Raw genomic sequence first — 23031 nt, 5'->3', positions numbered from 1 at the left:
TGAGCAAAAGGCAAGCACTAAACCACTGAGCCACCCAGGAATCCCTCTGGCATTCATGGTTTTAATTCTAGTTAACTGGGTTTATACTCTATGTATCTCAAACTTTTAGAGTATTCACAGGTTTCTATTGTGCCAAAGCCAATAACAAAACTCATTTGACCCAATGGACCATTTTTTCTACTTTTAATGTTCTTTTTAATGGGAATAGCAAGAGTGATGTGGACAAGTTTTTCTTATTAATCCTGAGGATACTAAAACAGATTAAAGACTCTATTATTGTTGTTATTATTTAAATTATTTGTAAATTAAGAGTCATGATGAATTAATGATATCTAGTTGTATATTCCTATTAATCAAATCCTATTAAGTCACAACAAAGGTAAGATTTTCAGAACTCAGCCAGGAGTAAAAAAAAAAAAAAAAAAATGATAATACAATTTAGATAGAAGAAGAAAACATCTAATACCATATTATTAATGCAGAACTAGAACTACTCTGCCCTATGTTCTTTTCCCCCCAAGCCCATATGTGAGCACATTAATTTATTAGATTCTTAAATAATGTATTTTCCTACTTCTTATTCATTCTTCAGTTTTATTCATTCCTTCTAAACTTTCCAATAGAGAATTTATTTTATAATATTAAAAGAAAGGTAGAATGTTCAAGAACAACATACTTTAAATCATATATAAGAATGAGACCAGACACACAGCTTGAGGACCAGAAGAATGTCTCTATTTATATAGTTATATATGAGATATATTGATACACAAAAACACACTCACCAAACATACAGAACACATTCCTCTTCTTGGGTATATAAAAATAAAACAAAACACAAAAGCACTTTTTTACCAGATCAAAGTTGCAAGTGCTTAGGTCATAGCTCCTAAATAACACTTTCCTACAGCAATCTGAACTAATTCAAGGCCACTCTTCATATGTTTAGAAGCAGAGAGATCAACTATATAAAAAGAAAAAGAAATGAACATGGACTCAGAATACCGTTTCTCCACAGGTACATTTTTAGCTAGCCACTCGAGACCAAGGGCTGCTACATGACTCAGGCACATGCACCTCATAACCCGGCTGTATTAACAAAGCTACTTGTTTCACTCCCGCAGTGGGATTCTCAACAGACTCCTTTCTGACTACAAGTCATGAAGTTTTTATCTCCAGATACTCCTGCCAGCTCCCAATCCAGTAATCCTAACTGTCTTTAGAGCATACCTTATTTTTTTTCTCTTATGTCCTAGCCATCACCACCTTGACTCATTTATCATGTTAAAATAGAGCACGCATTTTTTTCCTATAAAGCCCTTTTGTTAAGACTAAAACTGTAGCATGATAAGAGTTGTCAGCAAAAACCACAGAGAAACAAGTACTTCTTTTAAGAACTTTCAGTCTTCTGTGAACCCCACACACTAAAAATTAGTTGATTATAACTCTCAAATAGGAAACATTTTTATACCGTTTTGGGGGGAGGGATGCAGCTACATGCTGGCCTCTTGCTGGAAGCCTAGACTTTGCTGTGTCTTCATCATGAATTTAGTCACTTGAAAACATCAAACGTATCAAAGAGTTTGGCAAGAAATCTTTCCTTCCTTTTCCAATTTCCCACAGACTTTACAAACTTTGGCCCTTGAACACTCAAAACCATACAAGCCTATTACTGTAAGCATACTCTGCCTGAAAATTAATAGACAGAGCAACTTTATATTCCAGACATAGTCTAAAACTTCAGTTCTTGAGATCTGGAACCAAGCAGAAAATTTTAAGTGAGAACAAAGGGTATCTCCATCTCATATGTCTGGAAGAAAATTAGCATTAATACCTGTAGTCTCCAACTCCATAGGGACTGAGAGGAGGTCATAGTATATAATTTCAGTTGCTTCCTTGACTCCCTCATTCCCCCACCCCATATTCTTCTCATATTCATACTGTTTATATAAGCACACTTCCATTTGTAGAACCCTATCCCGTACTAACCTTAGAACTCAACAATGTATTTTAATCTGAAGTTTTTTTCTTTTTCAAAAATCAGCAGTTAATTGGCATATATTATAGTCATAATAACAGTGTAAAGCTTAAGAGAGGGCTCCAGATTCAAACTACCCCAGTTCTAAACCCAATGCTATTAGCACTTACTATTAAGTTAAAGCATATGAAATGCCTTTTTTTGTAGGTAGGTAGGGCAAAAAGCCATTTAATGCACCCAAGTCTACATGGTTCAATTTAATTGAAGTCTCATCAATCTGAAAAAAATAGGAATAACAGTCTTTTGCTTAAAGAGATAATAAAAAGGTTTTGATTGTATAATTAACTATAAAAGTAGCAAGTAGAAAGTAGAGTAGGATAGTGCTTCTCAAACTTCAAAATGCATAGGAATTGCCTGGCAATGGGATTAAAATATAGATCCTGAGTCATGATTTTGGAGATTCTGCATCTCTAAAAAGCACCCACGTGATGCTGATGGTGCTATCCCAAGGACCACATTTTGCATAACAAATGTTCTAAGATGGCTCCCTTCTCTAATGATAGGAATCACCTGGGGTGTTTGTTACAGGTACTCCTTCTTCCCACCCCTAAAAAAGTACTCCTTATCAGGCTCTTCCCTTGGAAACTTTCATTCTTGGTCTGGGCAGGGACCAGGATTTTTTTTTTTTTTTTTTAATTTTTAACAAGTACCTTCAGGTGAGTCCACTACTAGAAAAGTATGGGATGCCCTGTTGTAAGAGAGGTGAAAACCAAATTTTATGTGAAGAAATCACTTCCAGCAGAGAGGTCAGAAAAGGCTTCCCTAAGGAGACAACCAGTGAAATAGGCCTTGAAAAATGGAAGGATTTGACTCTAGGAAAACATTCCAGAGCAAAGCTAGAATGAGTAGAAGCAGAGAGAGTTAGGATATTGTAGCACAGAAGGGGTCGATGCAATTAGTTCCATTTGCCTGGAGTATAAGGTTCATGAAGAGGAGGATCTCAAATACCACACAAAGACAGTAGAATTCAATTTTGAAAAAATTAGAAAGCTGTTGACCCTTCTGGAGCAGTGACAGGATCAAAACTGGGCCTTTATCCCCAGAGCTATTTATTACTGAAGTTGGACCAAGACTGAATGTCAAAGAATTGTGGGAGATTAGGAAGCAGAGCCTGTGATTTGGAGCTGAGGGCTGAATGTGATAGACTCAGAGATGAGTCTTTCTTTGTCTCAGCTTCATCATGGGTCATATGTCCATTTAAACATTTAGGTGTTCACGTGATGTGTGCTCTTCCAAGATATTTGTTTTCTGTGTCATCAATCCAGAGAGAACCGTCTGTGAATGGCTATGTGGATCCCCAAAGCATGGAATGATGGGAGAGTCTTTTCCAAATCATGAATAAGATTAGTTCTCATCATCCATCCAGCCTTTAAGAAACTCAAATGGTGTCCTGAGGACGCCTTGTAGCTCACACCAAACCTATTTTTTCCACGCTCCATCTCTGTCTAAAACAGCATTTGATGAAGTCCAAGTCCTGTGCTCCAGAGCAGTCCATGACTAAATAAGCACATCTTTCAAATTCACAGCCCTCCAACTCCAAAGACGCACAAAACACCCTCCCTTTTATTTAGGACCATGTATTACAAATGTGGCAATGTGTTTCACCTTTCTCCAAAAGCAGTATTTGGATGGATAGATGAATGGATGGATGGATAAAACTCTTATCCATCACCCCAAGCACATGAGGGTGCTAAATTCTACTTTCAAATTTCAAACTCTACCCCTTAGGTCATTCTTCCCACCACACCAGCGACCCTCCCAGCATTGTTGCTGCACCAGCTCCACTCCTCCAGAATTATTGCCACCTGAAGGCCACTGAGGCCTCCCGAGGAGCAAACTGCCTCCCTGTATACTAGGGGCTGCCCCTCTTTGACGCATTTGCCGCCTAAGTGGTCATGTTCAGCCCAACACATATCAGAGCCAGTGTTGTTCTGGGTACAATGAGTTTTTTATTCCCCTAGTTCATGGTATTAGATATTCAGCCAAGGCAGACTTCACAAACATTGAAGTCATACCATCTCTTACAAAAGTTTAAAGAACTTTAAACCTCTTCTTTTTAAATGACAAATGGGATTCAAGAGCTTTCTGAGAGGAGCAACACTGGCCTGGATGAGGTAACTTGATTAAGGCTTGTGTGTACCCTGCAACTATGCTTAATATAATAAAAAGGAAAAGCCCTGTTTTGTACACTAGGAACCCAAGAGAATTATAAAGTGAGTGGGAAAGAGACAGGAGGAAAAAACATATGAGTAAGGCACTTGGGAGACAAAGGAAGAATGGCTTCTCTCTTGAATTCTAAATCAGCAGTATTAAAGATGCCCTCCACAAGACCCAAATAAAAATAATTAAAGAAAAAAAAAAACATGGTAGCTCATGTGCACTTGGACATTTTTGCCTCAGCAGTAGCCAGCAGAGCTGCCTCTTGAAGCCTACAGGCTCCACTGTGGGCAGCACTTCGGTCACAACTGAAAGCAGTCCTGAAATAGTGCTTTATGTTAAAGCTTTCAGTCCCTTGAATACAACACATTTTCTTTTCTTCTCTTAAACACAGCCCACTGCTACCCAGGATGCTTAAGGCATTCTCAGCACTCCTGCTGGCTTGCCTCAGGTCATCTATCTACCTTTTGTTTCTCAGGTAGTGGCTCTGTAAAGTGGAAACAATACCAGGTTGCCTGCCAGATCATTACAGCCGCCAGTTTTTAAATACCTACCGTGCTCTAGGTGCTTTGTACAGAGTGCCATTCATCTTTACAGCAACTTGTCTGCACAGTTCTATTATTCCACCCATCCTACAGATGAAGAAACTAAAACTCAGAGGCAAAGTCATTTCTCCAAAGCCAGAAAGTAAGTGGCAAAACCAAGAACTAAATCTAGGTTGATCTAGTCCCATGGCTTATAGCACCATGCTTGCCGAAATGACCCAGTGAGTAACCTACTTCTGACAGCTAATTGTATTCCCAGGTTAAAAATCCTATAAAGTAAAAAATAGGGGTTAGAGCCCACATACATACTTAAGTGCTTGGTCCTCATCACTTATCCCCAGCACTTCTCCTGAGATCTCTCTCTTCTGAACTTCAGTCATAAACTACAATTCCTCCTCTCAGCTCTCCACCTTCATGCCCACGAAATTGTCACTCTGTAGCCACAGCACCTATTCTGAACTACACATGGGGGTTTGGTTGGGAGAACATGAAATTCACCACAACTGAATATGACAATGCTCACTTGAAGGCAAATAACGTAGGATATGAGAAGGGTATTAACATCTCCAAAGAGGACAAATTTGCCACCCTCAGCACAGCTATCACAAAGCCAGTTTTATGATCTTCCAGGCACTTTAGGTACTCCACCAGAAAAAAAAAATACAGTATTTTATTCTTAATCACTTTTAGACATGCTTTGTCCCACCAATTTAATAAAAATCATATGGCTTTGTTCACGTGCATAAACTGCAGATTTTGGAAAATATTAATGTGTCCAATTCTTCGTCAACATATAGATTCTTCTTTAGCTACCATGTTACTGAGAGGTTCATCCTTAGTAACCTATTTTTAAATAAATTCACTCCATATTATAAAAGCCCCTTGGGGGCGTCTGGGTGGCTCAGTGGGTTACAGGTTCGACTCTTGGTTTCAGCTCAGTCACGATCTCAGGGTTGTGAGATGGAGTCCTGCATCAGGCTCTGTGCTAGGTGTTAAGCCTGCTTAAGATTCTCTCTCTCCCTCCCTCCCCAAAACAAAAGCCCTCTGAGTGAGTGGAGATATACTGCTAACACCAGAGTCTAGGGAAGTTGGCCTCAGGTTGGAGGGCAAGCTGGATCACATTTGCTTAACTGCACGTTTGGGTTAACCAAAAGCCAGCTAATCAGAACCACAGGGTATTTAAGTGAACTCCTTTGCATCTATAAAATAGATTCCTGAAGACCAAATAAAACTTGCTTAACCAAGTGTGCTGCTCTCATTAACTCATTACCCTTGATGTTTTCTCATAAAAGTTGGTTTGGGTCAGACTAGTGGTCATTTAGGGGAAGAGCCATATCCTAACAAAACTCTTAATGGCCCAAAAACACACACATGAAAGAGGTAGTTTGTCAAGACGAGAGCCAGAAAGGAACTCTGGAGTCTTACTGCTTTGCATGGCACCTTCTCCTAACCTCAGGGGCTACCCCAGCAAACTAATGTTGCCATTTAGAAGTTGAGACAGGGAAGAGACACAGTCCCACTGGCTGTTTTCTACTCAGCGTTAGGATCATCTTAGGTGAAAAGAAAATACAAAGTGGAACAGAATATGCAGATAATCTTTACTCTTCTCACCTTTTTTTGTCCACAATATACCTTTTCTGCAGCTTTCCTGATGGTAGACTGTCCTCTCCTACATCCTTCCTTCCATTTCTCCTTCCTTCCCTCCCTCTATATCTACTATGGGAGCAAGCATTTTCTAACTGTTGATGTGGTAGGAGAAGGAGGAAAGGGGGTGGTGGAAATGTAGCCTTGGAATTAAGCTCTGGGAAACAAAATAAGCAGCCCACAGATGACTCATGTAGGGAGTTTTGACTTCAGTGTGCAGGTCTAAAGAGAGATATGGATTTGAATCCCACCCAGAAGCCATAGATCAAGGAAAGGCTGTCTCTTTCTTCCATCCCTCCTACCTCATTCCTAACCTAATTGAGACCATACCCTCCCTCAGAGACACTAAACAATTAGATGTGAACTCAAATGGCTGTGGCTTATCCATGATGTAGTCATTAGCTTCCCTTCTTTTTCACGCAATTCCAGTGTAGAACAGTAAGCACAGAGTTGGAGATATTGGACTACCAAACGGAAAGACTCAGTGGGGAGGGCCCTGGGAAGCCTGCAGAGCAGCAGCAGTTTGAAGCCTGCCACATGTGGAAGGAAATATGACACTCCCAGGAATCTGTGCTCCCCAGAAGCAGATGCTGATCACTACCCAAAGGCGGGGCAGACAACTTGGCTTTTGTTCCTGCTGGTTTATTCATTGTTCTAATGTGATTTACAGCATTTTTATGAGACAAAAAAGCCTGAATGGTTGGAGATGAACTGGACTTGGAGTCACACAAAAAAAATCTTTCTGATGTATTTGCTTGCTGTGATTCTAAAAGCGCTTTGTTTCCCCCTGAAAAGAAGGCTCAATGCCTTCATCTACCTCAATTAAGAAGACTGAGACATTGAGATATCTTAAACTGCCTACCAGTGTGTGGTCACTTACACCTCACAAGCCATGTGACCCCTCCCTGGTAGCAATGGTGAGAATAGTAATGGATGCACCTATCAGAATATCCAGCAAAGAATAAAATTGTTGCGTTCTCTCCATTCCCACTGAAGCCTCATCACCTCACACCTGGAACGCTAAACCATCTGGTCTCTCTTACCTTAGGAAGCTTCTCTTCCATTAGATAATCTTCCTGCTCAAAAACTTGAATTCCCACTTGCTGAAGCATATCTAAGATCCACTATCTGGCTATTTCAGGTCCTTCCTAATTTGACCCTGTAATGTGCCTTCCAATCCTGATTTTCCAGTAACTTTCAATATTAATTTACTGTCTAAACCTCCCCAACCTCTCCCCTACTGTATATATACACATATGTTCATTTTTCCTGCTGTCACTCTCCTTATACTTTCATTGAATCCCCAATCTGTGCTAATCCTACTAAGCACTGGTGTCCCACTACCCAACAACTTCTCTTACACTGAACCACAGAATTTATGGTCTGCTCCAGGTAGGTTATGATTTAATTATTGTGGCAGAGATGGTACATTTCCCCCCAAATTTTATCCTCCTTTCTTTTCTTTTCAGTTACAGATTCCACTTTTTATCTACACACATAACTCCCATTTAGAGACTATATTTCTTAGCTCCTACATGAACATATAACTTAAATTCTGCCAATGGAATGTGAGCTGAAATCAATTATACAACATTTTATAACCTTTTTCAAAAAAAGACATTATGTAAAATTTTTTGAAGATTTCAATCTTTCTAAGTAATTGATAGAATAGAAAAATCAATAAGGATATAGAACCTTTAAAAAACAATGTAAATCAATTTGACCTAATCAATATTTATAAAGCACAAGACCCAGTAACAGCCAACTACACTTTCAATTCAAACACTTATCAAACATTCACCAAAATATGCCACTTATAGCTTGGCTCTAAAACAAGCTTCAAAAAATTAAAAGAACTGATATTAAATAGAGTATGTTCTCAGACCACAAGAGAATTAAATGATAAATCAATAAAAACAAGGTTAGGTATCTAGAAAATGTCCAATATTTGTTAAGTGATGCATTTTTATTTTTTTTTAAGATTTTATTTATTTATTCACGAGAGACACACACAGAGATAGAGAGGCAGAGACACAGGCAGAGGGAGAAACAGGCTTCATGCAGGGAGCCCGATGTGGGACTCAATCCTGGGTCTCCAGGATCACACCCTGGGCTGAAGGCAGTGCTAAACCACTGAGCCACCAGGGCTGCCCAAGTGATGCATTTTTAAATAACCCATAAGTCAAAGAAAAAATCAAAAAGAAAGTAAGAAAGTATGTTGAGGGGCACCTGGGTAGTACAGTCAGTTAAGCACCCGACTCTGTTTTGGCTCAGGTCATGATCTCAGGGTCATGAGATTGAGCCACACATTGGGCTCTATGCTGTGCTCCTTGGGATTCTCTCTCTCCCTCCCCCTCTGCTGCTCCTGCCTGCTTGCTTGCTTGCTCTCTCTCTCTCTCTCTCTCTCACAAATGAATATTTACTTTATTTATTAAATAAATATTTAAAAAAATTTTTTAAATGTTGAACTGAATAAAAATAAAACACATTAAAGTTTGTGAGACACAGCTAAAGTGATACTTAGAGAAAAATTTATAGCTTTAAGTGCATCTATTAGAGGAGAAGAAGAAAAGGCTAAAATATATGACCTAAGGTATTACCCTAAAAAGATCGAAAAGGAAGAATAAATTGAACCCAAATTAAATAAAAGGAAGAAAATAATAAAGAATAAAAATAAAGGTATCATACAGTAAGCAAATAGAAAAAAATAAATAAAGCCAAATCCAGCTCTTTAAAAATGTTAACAAACCTTATAAAGTTCTAGTTAGATTTATGAAAAGAGAAAGGGAGAGGATGGGTAGAAACAAAGATAAAACACAAGTTACTACTATCAGGAATGACACAGGGGATATTGCTACAGATTCTACAATACTAAAAGGGTCACATAAAGCATGAGCCATAAAAAAATTAATGAACTGTAATTCTTCAACATCATAAACTACAATTCTCTGAAAGATTCCATTAAGAAAATGAAAAGACAAGCTATGTTGGAGAAGATATATACAGTACCTATATCTGACATAGATCTTGATTCCAGAATATAAAAAGAACTCAAGAAGACAACACAATTTTTTAATGGGCAAAAGATTTTAACAGATATTTCACACACATAAAAATACACAAATGGCCAATCATCACACAAAATCACACCCAATATTATTAACCATCAGGGATGAATACTAGAACAGCAGCAGATGTCACTGCATAGCTACTAGAATAACTTGTTAAAACAAAGGCTGATAATCAGAAGTGTTGGTGAGGCTGTAGAGCAACTGAATTCTCATTCACTGCTAAGTATATAAAGTATTACAAGCACTTTTGAAAATAGTTTGGCAGTCTCAGGAAGTTCAATACATACTTACCATATGATCCAACAATTCCACTCCTAAGCATTTTCCCAAGAAAAATGAGAACACATCCACAAAAACACTGGTATACAACTGTCCATAGTCGTATATTCATAGAAGTTCCAAAATGGAAACAGCCCAAATGCCCATCAATAGAAGAACAGATTCTAGTATAACAAAGAATACTACCCAAGAACAGGAACAGACTACTGGAATATGCAAAAAAAACAAACAAACTCAAAAACAGGATGCTCAGCAAAAGAAATATATACAAAAGAGTATGTTACCAGGTGTATTGGAGGGCCTACATTAACATGAAACGGAGAGTGAGTGTCTGCTCCAGTTTGCATCTTGGGATCTCCCTTGCATCACCTTAATCCCAGCCTGAAAGTACTTATGTGAAACCCTACAACAGGCAAAACTAAGCTATGGTACAGCAGACCAGTGGCTTGTCCTGGACCATGAGTAGATGCTCTTTACTACAAAGAGCTCAAGAGAACTTTGGGAGTTATGAAAATGTTCAGTATTTTGAGTAGGGTGATGGTTAAAAAGGTACAGAAATTTCTCAAAATCCAATCAACTGTAAAATTAAAATAAGAGCATTTTATTTTCTGTAAAATACCTTACAGAAGATATTGTTCATGCTCCACTTTCTCTCTCCTTAGGAGATATTGTTCATGCTCCACTTTCTCTCTCCTGCCTTGCTATGAGCTGGAGTGTGGAGGATGTAGGGATAAGCCAGCTTCATTCATGGTAGAACAATCAGAAGAGAAACCTGGACCCCAGGAGCCTAGCTGCACTGGTTGAAAGGGCAAGTGATCCTGGAGAGAAATAGGCTCCTATCTTGTTTGAGTCACTGCACTTTTGAGACACTAGGTAAAATAGCTTAGCCTAAGCCCCAACTAGCACAATTACATATAATTGAGTATTTTTATCAATGACTTACATGTGTATTAGCTTTATCCATTCCAAATAGACTATAAAATCTTTCTAAGGTCAAACCTAGAAAAAAGCAAGTCTTATTCCCCAAACCACTCAGGACACACAGGTTCATCAATGATGGCCACATCCCATGCTTTGCTTTATCACCCACAAGGCCTCATCTAATTGAACCCTATGGAAGTAACCAATACATTCTGGTTGACTGATTAGTACATTCTCTGTCCCAGGAATATTTGACAATTAAGCAAATATATTATAGTCATTTCATGATCTCCTATGAAAAAAAAAAAAGGAGAAATTGTTAAAAGAAGAACTAACATTACATTTAGATAGTTAAGAACACAATAAAAGTATGATAAATTCTTAAAAGTGGTTAATGACAATATTGAGAAAGCAACAGAATCCACATGACACCAAAATATAAACAATTAGTCCAAGAGAAAACCATACTTGTTTGAACTATCAAAACTCATGCACACACATTAAAGTTTTCCACTTTTCATTTACTTTGTTGACACTGCATAAACAATATAGCCCTCTGCCATTCTTCCCACTAACCTACTAGAATCTAAATTCACTCACGCTTTGGGAGACTAGAAAAAAGTAAGAACAGCCAAAGTTTTTCCAAGTGGCTAGGCTGTAGCAGTAATTTTAGTGTAATTTATTCCTCTAAAAAAAAAATACAGGAAGATGAACAAAAGGGAGGTGCCAATGCAAAGTCATCAACAGATGGCTGGGTCCTTTTTTCACTGAGTACCTACTGTGTGCAGGGCCTCATCCAAGATTCTAAGTAAATAAAGATAGCTGGGCTGAAGCTACCCTATAAATAACAGTATTGTCTGTTACTTTTTTAAAAATTAATGAATTAAAGTTTCAGAGCTCAAGACCTATATTTCTCTCAAAAGATGCTGGTCTAAATCTCTTTGTGGCACCCTCAATCATTTCCAGGGTTCGAAGCTTTTATGCATAGTCTACATAAAATGGATGGAATTAGTTGTGAAGTCATGAGACACCACAGAACATTTGGAATCAATAGTGTAAAGGCATTAGATGTTGTTTCATCAGAAAGTTTCACAAGGTTTTCCATTTAACAAAATTTACTATAGAAAACAGAACATATCCTATTTTAGTCCCCTCAGATTTTGTTTTAAAAAACTAAATTTGCAATCTGGAGGTAATTAACATGTTTAACCTTTTAAAAAGTCCAAAATAAGCAAAAATTAAGAACTCACTGATGGGATGCAGTCATTTCTGTCCTTCCATCTATATGAATGAGATGCCTACATTACCTAATATTAGCCAACTTTGAAGAAACCAAAACTGAACATATAATCTTTCCATTTTTAAGACGCCTTATTGTCTCTAGTCTCATTTCTTCAATTTGTCTCTGAGGACTTAAAAAGAAGAACAGGAAAAAATCCACATTGTCTTAAGTCATGTCATAGACCCTGAGAAAGACACTCTCACCATATCTACAGGGGTAGCACCTGCAGTCTATCTATTTATAAGATGAAAACACAAGACAGTGGACATAATTCCTAAGTAACAACTAGGAAAGTTTCATTCATGCATCATCTTCAGGCAAGAGGAAGAAAACACACTGTCCTACACACATGAACACACACACCCATCTTCACATTCTTCCTAGATTTTCTTCTCTGGTAGTCCAGGGTTATGGCACTGATGAGGTACCAAACTGCTAGGGTCATAAACTGATATATCCTCTGGTGTATGGTAATGAGCCCCTTATCATCACATGGCTCTTTCTCCTTCCCTTCCTATGCACCTTTGTGGTGGAATAGGTCTTCTTCCTTGAGCAGACACAACTAACGAGGGAAATCCTGCTTCTTTGTCACACACTTCCATACCTCTGCCAACCCTGCCTGTGCTATCCCTCACCTCCAACTCCGAGAGAGGAGAAATCATTCATCTAATCTATCTGAGACCAAGGCACAGGGAGTGATTGTGTCTTAGAAGCAGGGGCCCTCAGATGTCCATCAACATATGAATGGATAAAGAAGATGTGGTGTATATACAATGGAATACTACTCAGCCATCAAAAAATGAAATCTTGCCATTTGCAATGACATGGATGGAACTAGAGGCTATTATGCTAAACAAAATAAGTCAGTCAGAGAAAGACAATTATCATATGATCTCACTCATATGTGGAATTTAAGAAGCCAAACAGAGGATCATGGGGGAAGAGAGGAAAATATAAAACAAGATGAAAGAGAGGGAGACATACCATAAGGGACTCTTAATCATAGAAAACAAACTGAGGTCACTGGAGGGGAGGTGGATAGGGGAACAGGGTAACTGGGTGATGGACATTAAGGAAGGCAAGGATGTAATGAGCACTGGGTATTACATGAGACTGATGAATCACTCACTGACCTCTACCTCTGAAATCAATAATAAATTTTATGTTAATTAACTGAATTTAAATAAAATAGCAAAATAAAATAAAGACAGACAACAACAAACAAAAAAGCAGGGGCCCTTGCATGTTTTCCTGCCTCCATGTGTTATGCTGACCATGGCCAGGCTTTAGGACTCTTTCCCTCATGGTTAGAACTAGTTGGCTCACCTGCTCACTCTCACTCTCTCCACCTCACTTCACCTCTATCCCATCTTTCCTTCTTCCTTATCTGTTTATAACTATAGGGGGCCTTTATATTCAAGGGAAGTAGGAAGCCTCCCTTAGGCCTAGAGCCTAACCTGTTTTCCAATACAACTTTTATAAAATGAAATTATTGGATGCTTATCAAACATTAATAAAGTGGTAATTTAGCCAGGGTTCTCCAGAGAAATGGAATGGATAGGATATAATAAGAGCCATATATAAGAGGAGATTTATCATAGGAATTGGTTCACAAAGTTATGGAGGTCAAGAAGTCCCATAACCTGCCATCTACAATCTAGAGAACCAGGAAAACTGGGAGCATGATTCAGTCCAAGTCTGAAAGCCTGAGAAGCAACAGTATAACTCTCAGTTGGAGTCTGAAAGTCTGAGAACCAGGAAAGCCAATGTCCAAGAGCTGGAGAAAATTGATATCTCAGCACAAGTGGAAAACAAATTTGCTCTTCCTCTCTTTGTGTCCTATTCAGGCCCTCAATGGATTGAATGATCCCCACTCACATTAGTAAGGGCAGTATTTTACTCAATCTACAGATTCAAAATCTAATCTCTTCCTGAGACAGCCTCACAAATACACAAAGAAATGATATTTACCAAAATCCTTAACCTAATCAAGTCAACACATAAAATTAACCATCACACATGGTATTTAGTTTCTCATTTGGCTCTTGTTTCATAACGTGTGCTCCCTCAGTAGGGATCTCCCAAGGTAGGGAAAGCGACTGTTGGGATTCCTGAATGTGGCCCTGAACCCCTAAGAGGCAATATGAATTTCCTCTCTCTGCCGTCCTTCATTGATCAGACTGCACTATGGTACTCCAAACAACCATGATATTTTTGTGTACACAATCCTCTATAATTCTCAGTTTTTACATATGCTATCTCATCTGACTCTCCAGCAACCTTGTGAGGTTGGTACAACAAAGATTATCAACTCAGTTTATAATAACAATACTAAAGCTAAGAATTTATTGGCTCACACAGTGAGTTTATTAAAAAGGCCAGGACCCAAAGCTGAGATCTAGAACTTATAGCTATGTCAGTACATTTCCCTCCATGCACCACCACAGTTTTTCAGGGTTCACTCATTCTAAGAGGGAGAAATGGAACTGCATCTGGGAAATGTGTAATGGGGAGGATTTTGTGAATATCTGGACATAAGAGGAGTATGAAAGTATGGGCCTGTGTGTACACCTACGTTGGCAAAGTACCAGAACATAAAAGGGATATACATCATTATCTGACCTAGCACAATTTTAGTGAGTCTTATTACTTCTGAATATTAGTCCGGGACTAAACATGTTCATTCCCTTGATTCTTAGAAATTTACACAATAGCAAGAGTCCTCATAATCTTTTTCTGTTGACTCTTCTCAGTTTAACACAGGAAATCCTACCAGATTTCGCCACCAATAGGAAGTAACTGTGAATGCTACTATATATAGTCATATGTCACATCCTTCTTTTCTTCCACAGAATAGGCAACATACTTCCAACGCAAAAGTTTCATTATTAAAAAGAAAATTTTCATTATTGGCATTATAATATTGATTTCTTCCTTCTCTAATACTTCTTGTTGATTTTTTTTCTTCTATAATACTTCTCACTTACCAAATATTGCTTTTAAACTAAAACTGTACAATTAAACTAGAACATCCCCAGAACCAATAAAAAAGTGAGAATACAAAGTGGAGGTTTATGAGACATCTTGATCAGTATAGACAAGTTAGCCCTGGGATGATTGGCATTAAGATCTACCTAACATTTCAGGACAAAAGCAAATCCCTATTGTGATAAAATAAAAATGATTCTGGTTCAGAATAATACACTCACTGTGGTAATTAATAGTAATATTCTACACACAATAGTGCAGCCAGCCAGACTGTAGATATGGAGCAAAAGGACAATGACAACCACATCACACAAACTTGGCAGGTAATGGAGCTTCTAACCAGCTGGAGCAAAAGCAAATTAACCAGTTTATTCCCATAGGGACACTTCATTTTCCAAGCTCTTGACGTGACAAGTGCTGCCAACGATCTCAAAGCAAGTAGACCAGTGTAAGTGCTGACAGGTTGGTTAGGTCTGATGCAGCTATCAGACACTGCTCTAAAGTACGGGGTATGTGTTCTATTTGCTCATAGTTGTCATTTGGCTAAAGAACCTGACCAAATTTACATATACAGTAGTCCTAAGTAGTGTTTTTATCAAACATCCGTATCTAGAGTTGGAGTTGTAAAATGAACTTCATGGTATTTCCATGAATTAGGTATGTCACTGAATCTTTTCATCAGTTGCAAAACTTAGCTGCTTACAGGAGGAAAAGGAGACTGAGTCCTGAGACTTTTGCCAAAAAGCTGAGGTAAACTGATTCTTCCATTTGTTAAGTGGTAATAACAATATTATTTTACCGCTTCATTTTATTCTGAGGCTTAACCAATTCATTTGCTGATTTTTTCCCCACCAAATCCTTAGGGGTAACCACTATAAGCTTGGCCACTGTCTGAGGGAATGGAGAGGAAGGGGAATGGGACAGAGCAATGAACAAATAACCCTGGCCTATGGTGCTTAAATTCAGGTAAGGAGGTATGTGGGTTGGAGAAGACCCAAGAATAAACAAATAAAAAAGCAAAATGTAAAAAATGCCATGAAAGAACTTTTGTCTGTAAAAACTGTTGTCTGAATGGCCAGGGTGATGGTGAGTTTCTGTTTTAAAAGGAGGGATCAAGGAAGTCCTAACTCTTAAGATGCCAAAAAAGTTGAAAATATTTCATCATTTGTATATTCCCAAAGAATGGAAAACACTCAGATAAGTGAAAAGAGTACATTTCATGAGAAATGAGGCAGTCCACTCTTCATTCTGACCACTTTATTCTACTCTCTTCTGAAATGAAACCATAATGAATTATCTGAATGTTTATGAGTCAGTACTATTTAGGATTAATGAAAATTTCATCCTCGGATCTTATTAGCTTTCTTTTAAGAGAGTAATGAGAGACACCATCATTGAAGAGAGATCATAGAACTAAAATTTGGACTTGTAAGAACCTAGTCTCCAGTCTACCCATAAACCCTTCTGCAATTTCATGCAAATTGTTGTTTTGTTTGTTTGTCTTAATGGACCTCAAAACATTTAGGAAGCAAAGTATATGAAACAAAAACCACAAATTAAATTAGAAAGGGAAAAAACATTTTTCAGCACTACTTTTAAGATTTTATTTATTTATTTGAGAGAGAGAGAGAGACAGCATGAGCAAGGGGGGCAGGGGAGGGAGAGGTAGAAGCAGACTCCCCGATGAGCAGAGAGCCTCATGTGGGGCTCTATCCCAGGACCTTGAAAGCCAAAGGCAGATGCGTAACTAACTGAGCGAGCAAGGCACCCTTTTCAGCAGTACTTTTAATAAAAAAAACTCTCAAAAGACATTTGAAAAGTGAGAGTGAAGTGATTTGTCAAGTGAGGGATAAAAGACTAATCAAAACATCCAGAAGAGAGTGCACACTATTCAAGGGAATGAGGGATGAGTGGAGATTTAAAAGAAAAGTCACTTCCTTGACTAGAGCCAAAGTATTGAAGAGGTTAATCATAGACAAGTAAAAAAATAATATAAACCAGAGCTAACAAGAGGATCAACTCATACATGGGAGAACTTCATGTCTGATCTAAAACTTCAAAGAAAAAGGATAATTATGTAAAAAAAATAATAATGTGGTTCAGGCAACAATCAAGAAAGAGAATTTGAGAAGTAAATTCAGTAAGTGAAGAGAAATGTTCTTCAGAGTCAAAGTAACATCAATAGGACCGAAGAGGTAACATCAAGGTATATTCTACAGACAGTCTATTATGCTTTCTATACTTCCAACTTTTTCACAATTGCTATTTAGTATTTTTATAATCAAGAACATAAGTAAATACAGTCTGAACAAAAGATGATAATACTAGAAGTAAACAGAAAGCTGTAAATATCCCAATTAAGGCATTACCACAAGGTTGGGAGTCTGATTATCATCTATTTCTATTAGAAACATTCTGGGTAAAGGAGTTGGGTGGTTTTACAAAGTATGTAGACAGAGAGTTGCTTCAGGTATTCAAAAGTTTCTACAGAATAAAATATTTGCACAACAGAAGTGTGAGATAGCAACAGAGAAGGTCATGGAAAAAGAGATAAAGAGTAGCAAGACCAGGGTCAAAAAAGGATCTTTACCATAACCATCTTGACACAAAAATCTTCATCAATATCCTCGGTGGAACAAATTGGTAGCTCACATCAGAATGACTTTTTAAATCTTTGCAGTTTCTTACAATTTGATCTAGAGAACTCTTTCAACCTAACTTCATCACACCCCCAGTAGAAACAAATAAAAGAGGGTATAGATCAGCTGTGGTAGAAATGCCTAGAAGCTCACCTTCTCAAGGTCTCCTCCAGCCCATAAAGTGGCTCCCTTGGGGCCCTTCTGTGGAGTCCATAGGCTCAATGAAACATGGTTTAAAAACTATTGGCTGTAAATTATATCTATATCTGTAAATTATATCTATATATTAGGAGTTTAACTCACTATATGGAAGAGTATTCATGTATTTACATAAATGTGCATTTAAATACTGTATCTTTAATATATAAAAATGAATTAATGTTAACTTTTAAATACAGCTGACATCTCTCTGATGTCCAGAGCTTATTGAGGACTACCTGAACCTGACTGAAGGCATCCAACTTTAGAGCCACTATCTTGATGCATGTACCAGGCTATGGGATCATACTGAACTGGCCCCTGTTTAACAGTCTGGCTCCATGAGAGTCAATTAAATGACACCCATCTTCTATAAAGGTGTTCATGGAAGACTATACTCAAGGATGGGCCATGAAATCCAGTGACCAGGTTATTTGATGGTCTGAGAATAGCTTTTGTAAGATAAAAGAAGCAGAAGAAGGATAATAAAAGACCAAAGTCAAATCTAAAACTGGAACAGTCTTTTGCCTAAGTACACTGTGCATTAATCATTTATTATTCTCTGGATTGAGGAGTTGGTTTTTTTCTTAATTTATCTGGTTAGTTTTTGCTTTTTTGCCTGGATGTTTGCCATTTAAACATCTTGATTAGACAATCCACAATGACATCTGCATATGTGATTTTCTCTGACTTGCTGAACTACATACCCCACTGGTGTGTAATATACAGAGGCCTACTGAGATTACTATGAAAAGGGTTAGTAGAGAATGATAAATGATCTACTTCAGACTCTAAAATAAATAAGCCCCCAAGTTTTAACTCTAACTCAATAGTAATGCATAATGGATATGAATCATTGCTATTTATCCATTTTATTTGACATTTCTTATGGGTTAAGGAAAAAAGAAGAGTAGACTTAGATCAGTACTTTCCATGCAGAGAAGTTCAGGAGAAAAATGAGCTGTCTGGTGGTATTTTATTAATCAGTTCTTAAACAAATGGAAAAATTCACTCCATGTATTTTGCCATTTAGCCTTATAAATAAGAACTGAGGAGCCAGACAATTGTTCAGGAGGCTCTAGAGAACCAAGGGGAAGTGCCTCTCAAGTTCCCTAACCCTCACTTCCTCCTCAACAGCAAACAGGGCTGTTCTCTTTTACCACCACGTATCTGAGGACCAGACACAAAGACACACAAGCCAGAGTTCTCTGGATTTTTTAAGGAACTAAAAAATGAGCAGGGTGGAGGTTGGGAAAAGAAGCTGCTCTTTCTCCTTCTAAAAGTTCCCTTTCCATTCAAATTAAAACAAAAAATGTCAGATTAATAAACATACACACATACACACACACATTATTTTCAGATACTATGAAATAGAAGTTCATTTTCAAATTTTCTAGGAACAGCTCCAACAGCTGCTTAAGCTCTTTGTAGTTCAAAGGTTTTCCAGGCAATAGCTGGCTCCCATCCAAGCCTAGAAATGACAAAAACCCATTTTTAATGAACGCCACCATGATGATTCCTCTAGAGAACTAAAAGGAGAGAGCAAAAAGGTGTCTGTGGGATTCCACTGAGCAGAGGTGGGTTTGGCCAAAATGATACATTTCAAAGAGTTTTATAATTCCAGTTACATAAAGCAGCATGGGGAAGAGTTGCTGTCTGGGTTCTGAAGAAGCACTAATAATATACCTAGCTGGGGGGTTGGGGGAAAGGGGTCTAACCATTGCAGCACAGAGTGTGGAAGTAAGAAAATGGACCTGCATACTTAGCTAAACAAACTGTTACTGTACCTGTTGCATTCCACTTCTCTTGAGGCCCTTGAATAAGTCTTAGGAAGAGATTTTTTAAAAGTACCACTTCTTTATTTCTCCAAAAGAAAAAGTATTTGATATCCTTCTTGAAATCAAGCCTCCATGTGAAAACAGGAAAGATTTTAAGTCTCCATAAGTTTTCCTTCTAATGTCTCTTATCTTACCTTGAACCTTGGTAGTTCAGTTTAGACCTAAAAGTCTAATTTTCCAAGGATTTCTCCTGAGCTTTTGTTCAAAGCAGCAGCCACAAAAATCATGCAGGAAGAAGGAGGTTGGGGATGCGGGGGAAATCCAAAAAGAGAGAGAGAGAGAAAGAAAGAGAGAAAGAAAGAAAGAAAGAAAGAAAGAAAGAAAGAAAGAAAGAAAGAAAAGAAAGAAATCCTTAGCTCATCTCATGAATGGTTCACCAATTAAAGAATCCTCCCTAGCCAGCTTTCCTCCATTGTGATCAGATTCCACAAGCCCTAAATTGAATGCAATTAAAGGGAATGGGAAAAGGAATAATTCATCAAAACTGTCTTGAGACAATAGAGTATTCTTACAGAGCTTGATGCAATGCCCCCCAGCCCCTTGACCAAATTTTAGTCAGGCTTCTCTGGGCCACCTTTTTCAAGGGGGCCCCATCCCTGAGCATGTATTCGAAAGCCCAATTTTAGCAAGAATGCTGCTAAATCCACTTAGAATCTCCACTCTCAATCTCTGACTAAATTCCTCATCCTCTACCTTTGTCATCTATTCTTCAGCAAGAATAATGCTAAGTCAGTTTAACAGAACTCCTGCCTTATTCCTGGTGTTTTCTCCTAGAAATTTTCCATCCACCAACCTACTGTGCTCCTTGGCTATAAATCCCCATTTGCCCAAGGGATTTATATTTGGAATTGAGCCCAAATAGAGAGACCTATTCTGAGATCCCTTTTCACTTATTGCAATAGTCATGAATAAAATCTATTTTTACTGCTTTAACTATTGTCCAGTCAGGTTTTAATTTGACAAGCTTATCCCTTCCATAAGGCTTAGACACAAAAAAATTGACTGTCTTATTCATGGACAAAACCATTTGTTTTTTCACAAAATGGAAACAATTTTGCTTAGAATAGGTGGTTTTACAGAGATCTCACACAGAATGGTTTCACATACTGAGAACTCAAAGAATCTAATTCTGAGCTCCACAGAATCAATTGTTTCAAATCAGTTTACAGAAGCAAGCACAGTATTATTGATTCTACTTGAAAGAGGTGCTATGGGAAGTAAGAAGCCTTTAATGTCAGGATACTCCCAGACTTTATGAAAAAACTTCCAGTTTCTCAAGCCCTGCTATTTTTCTCCCTGTGGCTAAACTTTTCCCCATACCTTAGAGTGGAATGCCAACCAATCTATAGACTTGTTACATATTAAAATCTTCCAGGGTCCTCATTTTAGAGATGTGGGAACAGACACTCCCATTTATACATGCTCCTGGGCACTCAGTAATGTCTCCCAGAGTTGTACAACTTGTGCAAACCTAAAAAATTCCCAACAGACAAAAACAAAAGGAGAGATTTTAATTCCAAAATATATTCAAGTAAAAAGCTATTCTAATGAAAGAAAATAGGTCAATAAATCATTTTGCACCATAGAAGCAAAGAGAAAACCAAGTTATTTGATTAAAATCTGCATTCCATTGGTTTATCTCCACAGTTAAAACTTCATTTTCTTTATCAAAAAGAATAGTCTTCACACTCTAAAGAAGAGAATACCATGGTTGACAAGGAATCAGAGAGAAGACAGGGTGAAGAAATAGTTAAGAGAAGAAGGGTATCAGATCCAAACTGATGACATCCTAAGTAATAACAAAGCTAAATTTACTGAGTACCCACTACATGGCAAGCACTGCTCTAAGTCCTTTACCTCTTCAATCTTCATAACAACTTAATCTGATAGGTACTATTAGCAGCCATATTTCACAGATAAGGAACCAGAGTTAAGAGGGGTAAATAAGCTGCCAAAGCTTCACAGCCAGGATTCCTGTCTGAGCAGGTTAACTGCATTCTTCATCACTATATTATGCTGAATCCCAAAGGAACCTGCCTGAATGACAACTAAGACACTAACCCAGGGACAGGGGAAGTATAGCAGACTGAGGTAACAGTCAAAAGACTTGAAAAGGTCAAAAGTTCTTATTTTCAGAAACAGACAAAAGAAGATTATGAAAATGACATCCTCATGGTCTGACATTAAACCCCAGGAAGTACATGTCTAAACAGATGGTTTCTGAACTTAACAAAGAAAGCAGTAAGTACTGAGTACTACCTCAGGCTTATTACAGACAAGTCAGGCCTTCTGATGGGGCCACTAAAATAGCAGCCCAAGGAAATTCTGGAGACAAGGAACATCTGAGTTCAACAATGCATTGGCAATGTCTATCTTAACATTCTTAAAATCATAACAGATAAATGTGGTTAGTTAAATAGATATTCCCAAAGACAGTTGACCAGTAGAGGTCTGTCAAATAAGAAAGAGGTCTTAAGTGGTATGAAGCTCTCTATGAGTCCTGTTCTGCTTCTATTAATGGTTAGAATAAATACAAAGATATCACAAAGTTTGGAGGTAAAACAAATAGAAAGACCAAGAGAATCAACATTTTAAAATAATTGTTAAAAGGCTAAATAATAATGTATCCAAGCTCACAACATAAAACTTAATGAGACAAATGAAAAATATTGTACCTAACTTTAAAAAAAAAAAAAAGTGCAAAATAAAGAATAGCCCTGAACTATTTATTTGATAACTGGAAGTTTGTACCTCTTAATCCTCTTTATTTATTTCACCCATCCCCCCACCCCCACCTAACCTCCCCTCTGGTAACCATCAGTCTGTTCTCTGTATTTAAGAGTCTGGTTGTTGTCATGGAGATGAAAAGTATAGCATAGGGAATATAGTCAACAATACTGTAATAGCTTTGTATGCTGACAGATGGCAACTACACTTATGGTAAGTACTGAGTAACATGTAGAACTGTTGAATTAATATGTTGTACACCTAAAACTAATATAACATTAATTATACTTCAATAAAATAAAATTTAAAACAAAGGAAAAGAAAAAGAAACTGTTGTCTTGAAAACAGTTCATGTGAAAAACACTTCAAGGCTTAAGTGGATGACAACCTCAAAATAAGCCCCCCAGCCTGAGCCTGCTGCCAAAAGAGCTAATGCAGTCTTAGGCTGCATTAAAAGAAAATGTAGCTGTCATTCCCTTGAGCTCTGATCACATCCAGGACTGGATTTATTGTGATCCACAACACATTTGAGATATACATTGGAGTGTATCCAAGAGGAGAACAACCACTATCACTTAAAGAGTCTAGAAACCATATCAGGAAACACAGTTGGTAGGACCTGTAATTCAATGTGTCTAAAACTTACTTCTCTCCTCTCACCCCATCTGTTTCTCTTCCAGTGTGTACTATATTGGTTAATAACA

At 37.8% G+C, this 23031-nt stretch overlaps 2 long non-coding RNA genes across 2 annotated transcripts in view; one reads left to right on the top strand and one right to left on the bottom strand.

Annotated features, from left to right (window-relative positions):
- LOC144314114 (uncharacterized) overlaps window positions 1-23031 on the bottom strand; it is a 445307-nt gene that overhangs the window by 298674 nt on the left and 123602 nt on the right. The window lies entirely within an intron of this gene.
- LOC144313427 (uncharacterized) overlaps window positions 22463-23031 on the top strand; it is a 33307-nt gene continuing 32738 nt past the window's right edge. Inside the window, exon 1 of the long non-coding RNA XR_013379075.1 lies at window positions 22463-22540. This is a non-coding gene — a long non-coding RNA (uncharacterized LOC144313427). The remainder of the gene's footprint in view (window positions 22541-23031) is intronic.

This window comes from Canis aureus, chromosome 5 (assembly GCF_053574225.1).
Source record: "Canis aureus isolate CA01 chromosome 5, VMU_Caureus_v.1.0, whole genome shotgun sequence".
Taxonomy (NCBI): Eukaryota; Metazoa; Chordata; class Mammalia; order Carnivora; family Canidae; genus Canis; species Canis aureus.
The sequence above is the reverse complement of the archived record's forward strand: the minus strand, read 5'-3'. Positions and strand labels throughout refer to the sequence as shown.